Source organism: Panthera tigris (genome assembly GCF_018350195.1).
Source record: "Panthera tigris isolate Pti1 chromosome A3 unlocalized genomic scaffold, P.tigris_Pti1_mat1.1 chrA3_random_Un_scaffold_79, whole genome shotgun sequence".
In the NCBI taxonomy this organism is placed as follows: Eukaryota; Metazoa; Chordata; class Mammalia; order Carnivora; family Felidae; genus Panthera; species Panthera tigris.
Genome location: NW_024962150.1, coordinates 54,462 through 70,883, shown reverse-complemented (window position 1 = coordinate 70,883; position 16,422 = coordinate 54,462).

Below are 16,422 nucleotides of genomic sequence, written 5' to 3'. Positions count from 1 at the left end.
ACATTGGCACTGAGCAGATTCCATGAAGATCCTTTTTTTTTTTTTTTAATGTCTCATTGGTGGAAATGGAGACACACACTGACAGAGTTCATCACACATGAGATTTGGAGAGTGTTGAGAATGAAGTAGCCAACACAGTCTGTTTGTCTTTTGTCCTAAGTCCATTTTTCCCCAGACCTCAACTGTGGGCCCCTCTTAGGGCCAGGGCCCAAGGTAGGGTTACGGTTAGGTCCCAGGAGTTGACAAGTTTGGAACTCTAGCAGCACAGTGGTCTCCTTGGACGGCTTCAATTTAGCCTGAAGGTCAGGCTTAGTGTTTGGGTTTAAGAGCCGGCCATGGTGTTGGCCAAGGTTGGGTTTGGCTTCAGAATCCCCCTAGTACAGCTGTACCCCTGCTTTGGAAATGGCACAGTGACTTTCCAAGTTCCATGCTGAATAATTCTGCCCCAGATAGGGGCTCCAAATCTGTTCTGTTCTCAGACCTAGGAATTGGGCCTCCACAGGGAAAGGGCCTTGGCTAGGGTGAAGGTTATGTCCCAGGAGATGTCAGCGGCTAAACCAACACCAGTACATTGACATCCCTGGAGGGTTGTGTTGAGGATGCCTGTTAGGGTGCAGAACAGATATAAGGTTTTGGTGCAGTGGATGCCTGATTGTGTGCTCCCCATTTATATTTTGGCTTCAGATCCCATTCTGAAGCTCCATGCAGGCCGTGAAAATATCATGGTTAGGTCCTGGGTCCCTGTTAGGTCCTAGGATGTGACAGGTCTGAACCCAGGCAGCATATGGGCTACCAGAAGGCAGAGTTGAGGGCGGAGTTTTGGATGTGGGTCAGGCTTAGTCTTTGGATTCAAGGGCCGGCCTATAGGGGGGAGCCAAGCTTAGGTTTGGTCTCAGGATCTTCTTTGTGCAGCTCCATTCCTGCTTTAGAAATAGCATGGCCACTTTCCAAGTTCCATGGTGAAGAATCCTGCATCAGTTATGGGCTGCAAATCCGTTCTGTTCTCGGACCTAAGAATTGGCCCCCCAAAGGGAACGAGCCTTGGCTAGGGGTTAGGGTTAGGTTCCAGGATATTTCAGGGGCTGAATGAACATCATTCCGATGACCTCCTTGGAAGGGTGAGTTGAGGGCAACTTTTAGGATGCAAGACAGGCATAGGGTTTGGTTGCAGTGGACGCCCGATTTTGTATCCCAGGTTTAGATTTGACACTAGGTCTCCTTCTTATCTTCCATTCAGGCCCTGGAAATATTATGGTGAACTCCTGAGTTTTTTGCTAAACAGTTTGATGCCTTGCATTGATCCTTAGTCTTTTTTTAAATCTCAGACCTAGGAGGTGGGCCCTGTTCGAGCCCACCTAGCCCATGGCTAGGCTTAGATTTGGCAACCAGGAAGTGCCAAGGGCAGAACCACCCACAGTACAGTGATCTCAGTGGAGGGCTGAGTTGAGGGTGCATGGTCGGGTGTGGATCAGGCTTAGAGTTGGATTCAGAAGCCAGAAGATTGGGTGGGCCAGGGTTAGGTTAGGTCCTACAATCCCCTCCTGCAACTCCATCCCAGCCATGGAAATGTTATGGTGACATTCTGGCTTCTACCCTGAAAGAGTCCATATTGGCCATTGGCCCCAAATCCATTCTTTTCTCAGACCTCTATGGTAGGCCCCCTTAGGGCCAAAGGCCTGCCTACGGTTAGGGTTAGGTCCTGGGAAGTGCCAGATGCTAAGACTGCAGCCGTGCAGTGATCTCCCCAGAGGGTTGAGTTGAAGGCGTGTGGTAGGGTGTGGGCAAGGCCTCACTTTCCCCTTGGTGCAACTCCATCCCTCCTTGGAAATGTCATGGCCATTATTTGTTCCCTCGGGATTAACCTGCGCTGGTCATGGCCCCAAATGTGTTCTTCCTTCAGACATAAGGGGTGGGACCCCTGAGGAAAAAGCCTGGGGTAGGGTTATGGTTAGGTCTTTGGAGGTGCTGGGGCCTGAAATGTCACCATTTAAGGGATCTCCCTGGAAGGATGAGTGTCAGGTACTGTTAGGGTGTGGGATACCCTTAGCATTTGTGGGAAGGTGACAGATAATTGTGTGTCCCAGGCTTAAGTTTTGTCACTGAATCCCCTTCTGCAACTCTCTTCTGACCCTGGAAATGTCATGGCCATCTCCTGTTTCCCTCGTTGCATAATTCGGTGCTGGTCATGGGACCCAAAGTGTTCTTTTATCTGCTTTAGTAGGTGGGCCCCTTTCGAGCTATTTTCCAATTATCAGAGAAACCACCACACACATACCACAGAAACACACTTCACATATACACTACCCACCCCAAGCTTACACCACATATACAGAAGACACATGCCACTTCCTTTGCACATATACTACACATATACCACACAGACTGCATATATAGATATAAACATGACACAATACACATCCCTAAACCACACCTATTCTGAACAAAGCGCACACTTTGTACAAACACATACATCACATAACACAAGATTATCACACAACACCATCATACATAAACCACACACACACCACACAAATATCTTCCACAATTTACTGTACATAATATACATATAACACACACACAATCCCAAACATGTAACACACAAACACACTCCACATACATAACACATACATACCATATATGCACCACACACACCACAGTTATTTTACACAAACTACACATATGCCACACCACAAAACCATACATGCACCAATGACACAACACATGTGCCATGCAGAAATCTACATTACAAGTGGACACGAATACCACAATCACAACATATACACCACACTTACAGAACACAAAAAGACACTTACAGCACCTGTAAACCACTAACACCCCATACACACACCACACATGCCATACAAATGCCATACACAGACACAAACCACATATACACAACACATACCATAAATGCAGAACAGACAAATGTTCTCAACTACAACCATTCCAAACATATACCAAACATACCACACATGTACCTCCTGACTCATACCAAGACACCGCACACACCTTGTGATTAAATGTCTGAAACTACACTTTTCAAGTGTCTTTCACATTCATCTCATAGGAAGGTTGTTGAAACATTCTTTATTAGTGTGTGTTGGGAGAGCTAATATGGCAGAAGTGTATCTCATCCCTTGATATGAGATAGCTTGATAGCTAGCACATCATTCTAATACTCAAGAAATCAACCTGAAGACTGACGGAACAAAGTCCGCAACTACATGGAGAGAAGAAGCCACATCAACGAAGGTAGGAAGTGCAGAGAGGTGGTTTGGGGGAGAAACAGATAAAGGGTGCTGCAGAGGAGATGTAGCCTGCATTGGGGAAAAGGGTGACAGAGAAAGGAGCACACAGGGGAACACACAAGGTGAGTATTTCCCCTGTGAAATACGTGAAAATTTGATCAACATCACTCCTCATCAGGGAAATACATATCCAAACTGCAATGAGATACCACCTCACTTCTGTTAGAAGGACTAAAATTAACAACACAAGAAACAACAGGTGTTGACAAGGATGTGGAGAAAGGGAAACCCTCTGACACTGTTGGTGGGAATGCAAACTGGTACAATGACTCTGGAACACAGTAAGAAGTTTCATAAACTGTTAAAAATAGGACTACCCTAGTGCACCTGGGTGTCTCAATCAGTTATGCATCTGACTCTTGCTATCCACTCAAGTCAGGATCTCAGGGTCATGGGATTGAGCCCTCTTTGGGCGCTGCACTGACATTGTGGATCTTGCCTGAGAGTCTCTCTTCCTCTCTCTCTCTGCCCCTCCCCACTTCTTTCTCAAATAAACTAATTACTTTGAAAATCGCCCTTTAAAAAGAACTATCCTATTATCCAGCAATTGCACTTCTAGATATTTACCCAAAGTTTACAAAAATAACAACTTGAAGAGATACGATGGTTTTAGCTGCATGATGAACAATAGCTAAAATGGAACAGATATAGATATAGATACAAATAGATATAAAGAGTGCACTTTGTAATGTGTACTGGGTATTGTATGGAAAGGTGGAATTATTGAATTATACCCCTGAAATTCATATTACACTGTATGTTAACTAACTAGAATTTAAATAAAAAATTTTAAAAAAATTCTATATTAGCCATAGAGAAAGGTCCTGTGCTGAAGTGCCTAAAGAATCACTGTGCTTCAAGTGACACTCTTTTTTAAAAAATATAATGTATTGTCAAACTGACTTCCATACAACACCCAGTGCTCATCCCAACAAGTGCCCTCCCCAATGCCCATCATCCATTTTGCCCCTCTCTCCCGCCCCCCATCAACCCTGTTCTCTGTATTTAAAAGTCTCTTATGGTTTGCCTCCCTCCCTCTCTGTAACTTTTTCCTCCTTCCCCTTCCCCTCCCCCATGGTCTTCTGTTAAGTTTCTCAAGATCCACATATGAAAGAAAACATATGGTATCTGTCTTTCTCTGACTGACTTATTTCACGTAGAATAATACCCTCCAGTTCCATCCATACTGCTGCAAATGGCAATATTTCATTTTTTCTCATTGCCAAGTAGTATTCCATTGTTTTTAGCAGCACTTTCAACAATAGCCAAATTATGGAAAGAGCCTAAATGTCCATCAACTGATGAATGGATAAAGAAGATGTGGCTCAAGTGATATTCTTGTCCCTCATAAACATATAGTAACACTTTCCCCACAACTTCTCTGTGTAAACACTTAAGCTTTACTGCTGATAACTACCCTTTGTTCCTAAAGGGTTTTGAAAGCTTCTTGGGGATATGTAGTCAAAAGTATTCTTAAACCCATGTGTAGAAGTATTAGGAAATGGCCTAGCTTTAGGTGCCTAAAAGTACAGTGTGATAATGCATTCTTCACACAGCATTAAGTGTATATATAGTAGGAAATTTTGTTGAAACCCTCGAATTTGCACGAGGGAATGTCCATGTTCTTTGTTCCCAGAAAAATTGCTTTTCTTTGTCTTCTTTTTTTAAAATTTTGTTTTACTGTTTATTTCTGAGACAGAGACAGAACATGAGCAGGGGAGGGGCAGAGAGAGAGGGAGACACGGAATCAGAAGCAGGCTCCAGGCTCTGAGCTGTCAGCACAGAGCCCGACACGGGGCTCGAACTCACAAACTGTGAGATCATGACCTGAGCCGAAGTTGGTCGCTCAGACGACTGAGCCACCCAGCCACCCCAAAAATGCTTTTCTTAAAGCATTTGTGAATTAGCTTCTCATAAATATCCAGTAAGAAGTTTGCCTTCATCCATCTGTATAAGAACTAGGGAAGGCCCATGTACTGAACTACCTGAAATAGCTGTGTTCTAAATGAGGATTTCAAATTCCTTTTCATTACATATAAGTACAAGTGTTCTTAAACTTGTTTTTATGAATGCTACGGAAGGGACTTATATTTAACTGCCTAACTACAATGTGCTTAATACATCTTTAATTTGGTGTTTAATTTGCATCTATTTGGGTATTTTGTTTAATGTTTCTTTATTATCAAATGGCTATGCACTTAATTGCCACAAACACCATTGTGGCTGAGGCAATTTGAGTTAGCTTCTTAGATTCATCCAATAAGAAGTGTGCTTCAATCCTCTGAATAATCACTAGGGACTGTACAGGTGCTTTGCCTGAAACAGCCATGCACTCAGTAAAATCTCTAATATTAAAAAAAAATGAAATAACAAGTTTCTTTGTATAAACACCTATAGTTAATGGCTTAAAACTACCCTGGTTCAAGACTGGTTAATGACTTTCAATACACGCAAATACAGTCATTGGAACACTCTATAGGAGAAAGAGGAAATGGCCGAGGGTTGTACCCCAGAGATACAATGTATCTCAGAGATATCCTTGGGAGTAAGATACTGCCTCCTCCATGCATGCAGAAGAGAGAGGAAAGAAGACAATGTTTGTTGAGGGGTGAAATATGTGCAATGCTCTCTGCCCAACTAGCTCTAACCCTTTCCCTGAGCAGAAATGAGGGATGGGGTTGGTGCACAGGGGTTAACAATAGGCCAGCAGTTCCATAGATGGTGGTACAGGGTGGGGTCTGTGGTGTGGTCCTCCCACCCAAAAGTTCTTGCCCTTTTCTTTAGCCCATGCCACCACTGGCTGCCCTCCCTCTCCTTCCCATCCCCACTGCCTTCTCCCATGTGCAGATGTGCTGTATAGTGAGTTCATACCTCTTGCTCATGGTTGGGGGAAAGGTGAGGGGCATCTTCCCACTCTGGAAGCCAGGTCCAGCAGGGGCAGGGCCTGGGGTGAGGGTCCATTCTCCTGCCCCCTCATATATTATGGGAGGAGCAGTCATCAGGAGGAAGTGGCCATGTGGCCATACTCAGTGGGTGCACAGACCTCTGCTTGAGAGGAGCTTGGGGGATATGTGGCCCCAGAGTTCCTGGTACCCTCACAGCTGGCCCAGCCCTGATGTTTGTAGTGATGCCTGCAGGTGGGAGGCCTGCAGCTGCTGGAGTGGGAGAAGGGTGGGACAAGTGAAGTCTACCTACCTCAGGCACAATATCTAATGGAGCACCAAAGACTTAGTCATCAAGCTGAATAATAGTTTAATGCGATATTTTAAATCTTGTATTGGCAAACCTCAGCCCGGAGGCCTGCATGTGTGTTTGGAAACAAGTACTATTGGGAGTCCTGGCTATCGTCTCCCTACCTGGCCATATTCTTGGTGGGAGACATGCCAAGTTGACTGAGGTCAGACTGAATCAAATCTGTGCTCAGTGTCCCCATGGGGGCCACAGCAGGGAAGATTATACCATGGGCATTGGTGAATGCTGTGAACCAGGGCTTTTCCCAGAGAGCTGTGTGTCCAGAATCTGCATGACCCCGTGGGTCTGGAGCCTAGTCAAGATGCCTTCTGAAACAAAGCCAGTGGGAGCCTCATTTCTTTCACTCTCCGGGTGGATGTACAGATGGAGTGTGGACTGGGGTATCCTCCACCCAGCCTGGCAGGGGCGGGGCTACAAGCATGGTTTCATGTTTGAAGACTCACTTCTGCTTCTTGTTAAGTGACCATACTTTGCTCATGAGGTAAGTAGACAGAATTCCAACTGGGTATTTAATGCAAGATTTTAGCCTTAATTCTTCAGAAATATTTGATGTAAAGTGAGTTCTGTCTGCCCTTAAAAAGTAAACATAATAATGACAATACCAAATAGCAGCTTCCTAAAGTTCAACCCAGGTGGGAGGGCTTTCTTCAAGTGGTGAAACAAAATTTAAAATAGAAAAACTGGGAAGAGTTAATGGTGGAGAAGTAACGGGACTCTGGGTGTTCTCAATCCTCAAACACAGCTGTATTAACGTCAGATAACTTGGAACAGCCAGGAAATAGATCTGTGGAGTGGCAGAAGGATCTCCACAGTTAGAAGGACACAGTTTGGCTAATTCAAGGTGTGTGGATGTGAATTGGGGGAGAGAAAACAGCAGAGATGCAGAGGGGAGGGATCCTTTCTGTGGAGAGACAAAAGGGAGAGAAAGAGAGTAGATGAGAAAGTGCAGCATTGAGTTAGCACAAGAGAAAAACCTCTCTGGACCAAAGACTGGGGAGTGAGAGTACTGTGTGTCCCAGTTCTTTTTTTGCAAACAGTTTCTGTAGCCCAAACTGAGGTTTTGGAAGTACTTGACTTTCTTCAGAGTGGAGGCGTGGTTTATGTTCCTGGAGAGGAGACAGCTGGTCCCAGAGTGCATATTGTGGTGTAGAAATCTTGAGGTGCCCTGGGAGAGAACAGTCCCTTTCCTGGAATACTTTTGGAAGAGGGTTTACTGCCTCCCATGGACAAAAGACCCTGCAGTTGCCAGCCAAAGGCTTTTATCAGCAAGGTGGAGAGTCTTTACTCTGGAGGAGGGGAGTGGATCCAAGCAATGCTGGTTTCAAGACTTTGGGTTTTGAATCAGCTGCACAACAAAGAAAAAATACAGAAGACAGTTTCAGTGCAGGGCAAGCTGACTTCCCTTGTATTCAGTGAGGGCTACCACATTGAATATTCAGTGGGGGATGAGATCCCAAGTCAAAGGACTAGAGAATGGGGTGGCAATATTCCCCATTATCCCCCTCACACACCAACACAGTGAGGCAAGATCTGCTTACACCAAACCCTGCCCCTCCATGCCTGCAACTGCTTATTTACTTGGGCAAGACTGACACTGACCCAAAACAGCTGGCCTCTCCTCGGGACCTACACAGCCACCAACAGCCAGGCATGAACAAACAACTCTTTCTCTTTCTTCTTTCTTTCTTTCTTTTTCTTTCTTTTTCTCTCTTTCTTCTTCTTCTTCTTCTTCTTCTTCTTCTTCTTCTTCTTCTTCTTCTTCCCTTCTCCTTCTTCTCCTTCTCCTACTCCTCCTCCTTCTTCTTCCTCTTGATTTGGAATTAGGCGCATAGTTTCTGGCTTATTTTCTGGCATTTCCTTTTATCTTTTTAAAATCTGTTTTTTTATTCTTTTCCTTTTCCTTCTTTTCCCTTCTGCCTTTTTCTCGTTTTTACTTTCTTTTTCCTTGGAACCAGCCTCTTAATTTTTTCTGTTTTTTGTTTGTTTGTTTTGTTTGTTCTTTTTCTGTTCCTTTTCCCTTTTTATGGGATCAGCCTTCCCCCCTCCTTTTTCCCCCTAAGGTTACTCAACAAACAAATCAAAGCAGACCTAGTTAAAGGTGCAAACACTCCACCTCTGCAAACAAGGAGGAACTCTACAGAGGACTAATAAAAGGGTAAGAACCGCTAAATGCAACAGAATGCACACAGCATACACCAGAAACACTTCCTGAAGTGCCAGGCCCTAGAAGTGTATGACCCCTTTTAAATATAGTAGTATTCTCAGGTGCAGGAAAGATAATAAGCTTTTAAAACACTTAAAACACAGAAACGTAGCCAAAGTAACAAGGACAAAGGCATTCTTCCTTCCCGCCCCTGCCATATGTCAAGCAGAAATCACAGCCAAGGATTTACTCAAAGCGGATAAAAGCAATATATGTGAGCCATAATTTAGAAAAACAGTCAAAAGATTACTAGCTTGGCTTGAAGAAAAGCATAGAAGACACCAGAGAAATCCTTGCTGCAGAGATCAAAGACCTAAGAACTAGTTAGGATGATTTCAAAAATACTATAAGTGAGATGGAAACTAAACTAGATACAGTGACAGTGAAGACTGAAGAAGTAGAGGATAGAGTAGGTGCAATAGAAGTTAAAATGATGGAAAATAATAGAGCTGAAAACAAAATAGGAAAAGGAAATAGCCAAATAATGAGGGAAGACTTAGAAGGTTTATTTGAAAAAATTATACCTGAGAACTTCCTTAATGTAGGGAAGGAAACAGGCATCAAAGTCCAAGAGGCACAGAGAACTCCCTGTACAATCAACAAAAACAACTTAACACCAAGATATATCATAGTGAAACTAGCAAAATACAAGGACAAAGAGAAAATTCTGAAAGCAGCTAGGGACAAACAGTCCTTAACCTGCAAGGATAGACACATAAGGTTAGTAGCAGACCTGCCCACTGAAACTTGGCAGGCCAGAAGGGAGTGGCAGGAAATATTCAATGTAATGAATAGGAAAAATATGCAGCCAAGAATTCTTTACCCAATAAGCCTGTTATTCAGAATAGAAGAATAGATAAAGACCCTCCCAGACAAACAAAAGCTAAAGGAGATAGTGATCACTACACCAGCCCTGCAAGAAATTCTAAGGGGGAACTCGACGAGTGGAAAGCAGCAAACATACAAAGGACCAGAAACAATACCACACAAATGAAATCTACAGCTTACACAGTAATTCATGTCTTCCAATACATATCTGAATGTAAATGGACTAACTGCCCCAGTCAAAAGACACAGGATATGAGAATGGGTAAAAGACAAGATCCATCTATATGCTACCCACCTGAGACTCTATTTAGACCAGAGGACACTTGCAGATTTAGAATGAGGGGATGGAGAATAATCTGTAATGCTAATGGACATCAAAAGAAAGCCAGAGTTGTAATTTCCTTATTTGACACCATGAGGTCTTTTATTCATGTGAACATTCATCAGCATTTTATAAAGTGTAATAAACTTTTAAGCTTAACTGCTACTAAAAAAAGCCAGAGTAGCCATACTTATATCAAACTAGATATTAAAACACACTGTAACAAGAGATGAATAAGGGCATTATATCATAATTAAGGGGTCTATCCATCAAGAAGAGATAACAATTGTAGGTATTTATGCCCCCAACATATATATGAACCAAAATATATAGATCAATTGATCAAAAACAAGCAAACTTGTTGACGATAATACCATAATTATAGGAGACTTTAATACTCCATTTGCAACAATGGACAGATCATCTAAGAGATAATCAATAAAAAAAAAAACAGTGAATCTGAATAAGGGACAGAGGGACAGAGGGACATTGGGACAGAGGGACTTGACAGATATATTCAGACCACTTCATCCTAAAGCAACAGAATACACATTCTTTTTGAGTGCACATGGAATTATACAGAATAGATCCCATCTTGCATCACAAATCAGCCTTCAACTGGAACAAAAAAACTGAGATCATATCATGCATATTTTCAGATCACAACACTATAAAACTTGAAATCAACCCCAAGAAAAAAATTGGAAATCCCTCAAATACATCGAGTTTAAAGAAAATCCTATTAAAGAATGAATGGGTCAGCCAGGAAATTAAAGGAAAATTTTTAAAAAATCCATGGTAGCAAATGAAAATGAAAATGACAGTCCAAACCCCTTGGATGCAGCAAAGGCAGTCCTCCAGAGGAAAATACATTGCAACTCAGGCCTCTATCTCAAGAAGCAAGATAGGTACACAATATTCGATTAGGTTTCTGGAAAAGAAGCAGCAAATAAAGCCCAAAGCCAGAAGCAGAAGAAAAATAGATTAGAGCATAAATAATGACATAGAATGAAGAAACAGAATAGATCAATAAATCTAAGATACGATTTTTTGAAATAATGAACAAAATTGATAATCCCTAGCCAGACTTCTCAAAAAGAAAAGAGAGAAGACTCAAATAGATAAAGTCATGAATGAAAGAGGAGAGATCACAACTAACACCAAAGAAATACAAACAATTACAAGAGAATATTATGGTCAATTAAATGCCAACCAATTGGGCTATCTGGAGGATATTGATAAATTCATAGAAACCTATGAACTACTGAAAACTGAAACAAGAAGAAATAGAACATTTGAAGAGACCGTAAGCAGTAAAGAAACTGAATCAGTTTTCAAAAATCTCCCAACAAACAAGAGTTCAGGACCAGATGACTTCCCAGGGGAATTATACCAAAATTTTAAAGAAGAATTAATACCAATTATCTTGAAACCGTTAAAAAAAATAGAAATGGAAGGTAAACTTACAAACTCATTCTATGAAGCCAGAATTACCTTGATTCCAAAACCAGACAAAGACCCCTCTAAAATAGAGAATTATAGACCAAAATCCCTGATGAACATGTATGCAAAAATTCTCAACAAGATACCAGCAAATTGAATTCAACAATACATTGAAAGAATTATTCACCATAATCAAGTAATATTTATTCCTGGGCTGCAGGTTTGGTTCAATATCCACAAACCAATTAATGTGATACACCACATGAATAAAAGAAAGGATAAGAACCATACGATTGCGTCAATAGATGCAGAAAAGTACATTGGACAAAATACAGCATACTTTCTTCATAAAAACCCTTAAGAAAGTAGGGATAGAAGGAACTTACATCCACATCACAGAGGCCATATATGAAAGACCTCAGCTAATATCATCCTTGATGGGGGAAAGCTGAGAGTTTTCCCCCTAAGGTCAGGAACATGACAGGGCTGTCCACTCTCACCACTGTTGTTCAACATAGTACTGGGATCCCTAGCCTCAGCAATCAGACAAAATTAAGAAAGAAAATGCATGCAAACTGGCAAGGAAGAAGTCAAACATTCACTCTTCACAGATGACATGATACTCTATAGGAAAATCCAAAAGACTCTACCAAAAACCTGCAAGAACTGATATGTGAATTCACCAATGTTGCAGGATATAAAATCAAGGTACAGAAATTAGCTCCATATCTTTACACCAATTAGGAAGCAGCAGAAAGAGATATCAAAAAATTAATCCCATTTACAATTTCACCAAAAACCATAAGATGCCTAGGAATAAACCTAGCCAAAAAGGTAAAATACCCGTACACTGAAAACTATAGAAAGCTTATGAAGGAAATGGAAGAATTATTCCATGGAATAATGGAAATGGAAAAATTATTCCATGTCCATGGGTTGGAAGAACAAATATTGTTAAAATGTAGGTACTACCCAAAGCCATCCTCACATTAAATGCAATCCCATCAAAATAACACCAGCATTCTTCACAGAGCTAGAGCAAGCAATCATAAAATTTGCATGGAAACGCAAAAGAATCGAAATAGCCAAAGAAATGTTGAAAAAGGAAACCAATGTGGCAATAAATTTCATATTAAGAAAAACTACAACTATAAAACCTCCAAACAAAATAAATAAAAGCCATGACAAAAGTTTTAACTCTAGGTTATAAAAACATTTTTAAAGATATGACACCAAAATAAATGTCCATGAAAGAATAAGAAATTGGACTTTATTAAAATTAAGTGCTTTGAGAAACACTTTAAAAAAGAATCAACAAAGTTTTTGACTGGGAGACAATTTTACAAACATAAAAAAAAAAAAAGAAAGAAAACCAAAGTTGGAGGCTTCACAATCCCAGGCTTTAAGCTGTATTACAAAGCTATAATAATCAACACAGTATGGTACTACACAAAAAAAGACACATAGATAAAGGGAATAAAATAGAGAATTCAGAAATGGCCCCACAAATATATAGAAAATTAAACTTTGTCAAGCAGGACAGTATCCAATGGAAAAAAGACGGTCTCCTTAGCAAATGATGCTAGGAGAACTGGAGAGCAACATGCAACATGAAGAATGAAACTGGACCAATTTCTAACACCACCCACAAAAATAAATTCAAAATGGATGAGAGACCTAAATGTGAGACAGAAACCTACAAGTAGGTTTCAAGACAGGAAATTCTACAGTAAAAACAGACAGCAACCTCTTTGACCTGGGCTGCCACAACTTGTTACTTTACATGTCTCCAGAGACAAGGGAAATAAAAGCTAAAATGAACTATTGAGATCTCATCAAGACAAAAAGCTGCTGCACAGTGAAGGCAACAATCAACAAAACTAAAAGTCAACCAACGCAATGGGAGAAAATATTTGCACATGACATCAGATAAAGGGTTAGTATCCAAAATCTCTAAAGAATTACCAAACTCAACACTCACAAAGCAAATAATCAAGTGAAGAAACGGGCAGAAGACATGAATAGACACTTTTCCAAAGAAGACTTCCAGAAGGCTACCAGACACATTAGAAGATGCTCAACATCACTCACAGAAAAAAAGCAAATCAAAACCACAATGAGATACCACCTCACTCCTGTCAGAATGGCTAAAATTAAGAACTCAGGCCACAACAGATGACGATGAAGATGCAGAAAAAGGTGAATCCTTTTGCACTATTGGTGGGAATGCAAACTGGTGCAACCATGCTGGAAAACAGTATAGAGGTTCCTTGAAACATTAACATTAGAACTACTCTATGACCCAGCAATTGAACTAGGAACTAGGAACTTATCCAAAGAATAAAATATTGCTGATTCAAAGGGCACATGTACCCCATTGTTTAAAGCAGTGCTGTCAACAATAGCCAAATTATGGAAAGAGTCCACATGTTGGATGGATTAAGAAAATGTACTATATGTGTGTGTGTGGGCATGTGTGTGTGTGTGTATATATATATATATACATACATGTATACTTATATATATACATATATACCAATTGAATACACAATGGAATACTACTCAGCGATCATAATAATGAAGTCTTGTCATTTGCAACAACATGGATGGAACTACAAGGTATTATGCTAAGCAAAATAAGTCAGTCAGGGAAAGACAGATACATGATATTTTACTCATATGTGGAATTTGAGAAATTAACAGATGAACATAGGGGAAGGGAAGGAAAAAGGAGATAAAAACAGAGAGGGAGGCAAAACGTAAGAAACTTGTAAATTCAGAGAACATACTGAGGGCTGCTGGAGGGTGTGTGTGTAAGGGATGGCCTAAATGGATGATTGGCACTAAGGAAGGCAGCTTCTGGGAAGAGCACTGGGAGATATAAGTGATGAATCACTGGGTTCTACTCCTGAAAACAATACTACTCTGTATTTTAACTAACTTGAATTTAAATAAACACATTAGTAATTTGATAATATGATAATATAAGAGGCTTATATGTATCTTCCTAATGCTGACTGAATATCACTGTTCTTTAAAAATTACACATTTAAAAGATATATCTATTGACTTGGAGAGAGAAAAGTTCTTTACTTTTCTTCATTGAGCAAGGAACCTAAACCAGGTGTCAGAAAACCTTACTTGTGTTATCCTTCCAGTGATGCCCTCACTGAGCCTTAGTTCATTTACCTGTAAAATTGGGATACTAGAGGTGCTCAATATTTACCAACAGTTTTTTTTTCTTTTCAGAATTAAAAAAAATTAATTCCAGAATAGTTAAGATACAGACTTATATTCATTGCATAAGAACAGTGATAAAAGAGAAGGCACTCAGTTTATGGACAAGGAAACTGAGTCCTTTCAAACTATGGTCCCCATTTTACTGTGGCCTAGCGTGTGTGCTCATCCTAGTCCTAAGAGCTGAGAATGGTGGATGACAGGACCTCAGACTCTTCTCCAGAGACTACTATGGAGATGGCCTGTTCCCCTGCGAGACAATGGGAACTTTAAGAATCCCCTTCATGCTATGGAATTTTGTACATGTTGCCAGGAGAATAAATGTCCCTGCTCCATGTCAGATCTGTCTCCAAGTCTTTCCTCCTTTTTCCCTAACACTTACAGGCTATAAGCCCTTCCTTAACCACCATCCCATTATCTCCACCGATGCAATCCGTTTCTGTGTATGCTTGTCTGTGTGCTCAGTTTAATGTGGAGAGGAGAATGATCTAAATTGGGAGGAGTTAGGTAGGGCTCACCAGGATCCACCAGGATCTTGGGCCATTCAAGCCCAAGAGGCACAGGGAACTCCCCTCAATATCAATAAAACAGGTCCACACAAAAATATATCATAGTGAAACTTGCAAAATGCAAAGAGAAAAAGAATTCTGAAAGAAGCTAAAGAAAAAAGGTCCTTAACCTATAAGGGTAGATCTATAAGGTTAACAGCAGACCTGTCTATAGAAACTTGGCAGGCCATAAGGGTGCGGTATGATATATTTAATGTGCTAAATGGGGAAAATATGCAGCCAAGAATACTTTATCAAGCAAGGCTGTCATTCGGAATAGAAGGAGAGAGAAAGAGTTTCCAAGACAAGTAAAAACTAAAGGAGCTACTGAGCACCAAGCCAGCTCTGCAAGAATTGTTAAAGCGGACACTTTGAGTGGGAAAGAGAGGCCAAAGGCAACAAAGACTAGAAAGGAACAGAGACATTCTACAGGAACAGCAACATTACAGGTAATACAATGGCACTGAATTCATATCTATCAATAATTATTTGAATGTAAATGGGCTAAATGCTCCAGTCAAAAGACATAGCATATCAGAATGGATTAAAAAAATCAAGAACCATTGAAATGGTGCCTATAAAAGACTCGTTTTAGACCCAAAGACACATTGAGATAGAAGGTGAAGGGGTGGAGGGCCATTTGTCATGCTAATGGACAACAGAGGAAAGCTGGAGTAGCAATACATATATCAGACAAACTAGATTTTAAATGAAAGATTGTAATAAGTGATGAAGAAAGTCCTAATCGCTTCTCAGCCTTTTGGCTAAGATCAAGTGTAGAAAGTCTTATGTCATAATAAAGAAGTCTATCAAAGAGGAAGATCCAACAATTGTTAATATTTATGCCCTCAGCTAGGTACAGCCAATTATATAAACCAATTAATAACAAACTTAAAGAAACATATTGATAATAATACAATAATAGTAAAGGACTTTAACACCCCACTTACGTCAAAAGATAGATCATCTTAGCAGAAGATCAACAAAGAAACAATGGCTTTGAATGACACACTAGACCACACGGACTTAACAGATATATTCAGAGCATTTCACACGAAAGCAGCAAAACACACACTCTTTTTGAATGCACATGGAACATTCTCCAGAGTAGATTATACTAGGTCCAAATCAGCCCTCTTATATTCAGACCACAATGCTATGAAACCTGAAGTCAACCAAAGGAAAAAAAAATGGGAAAGACCACCAATACATGGAGATTAAAGAACATCTGACTAAAGAATACATTGGGTAACCAGGAAATTAAAGAGTAATAAATAAAAG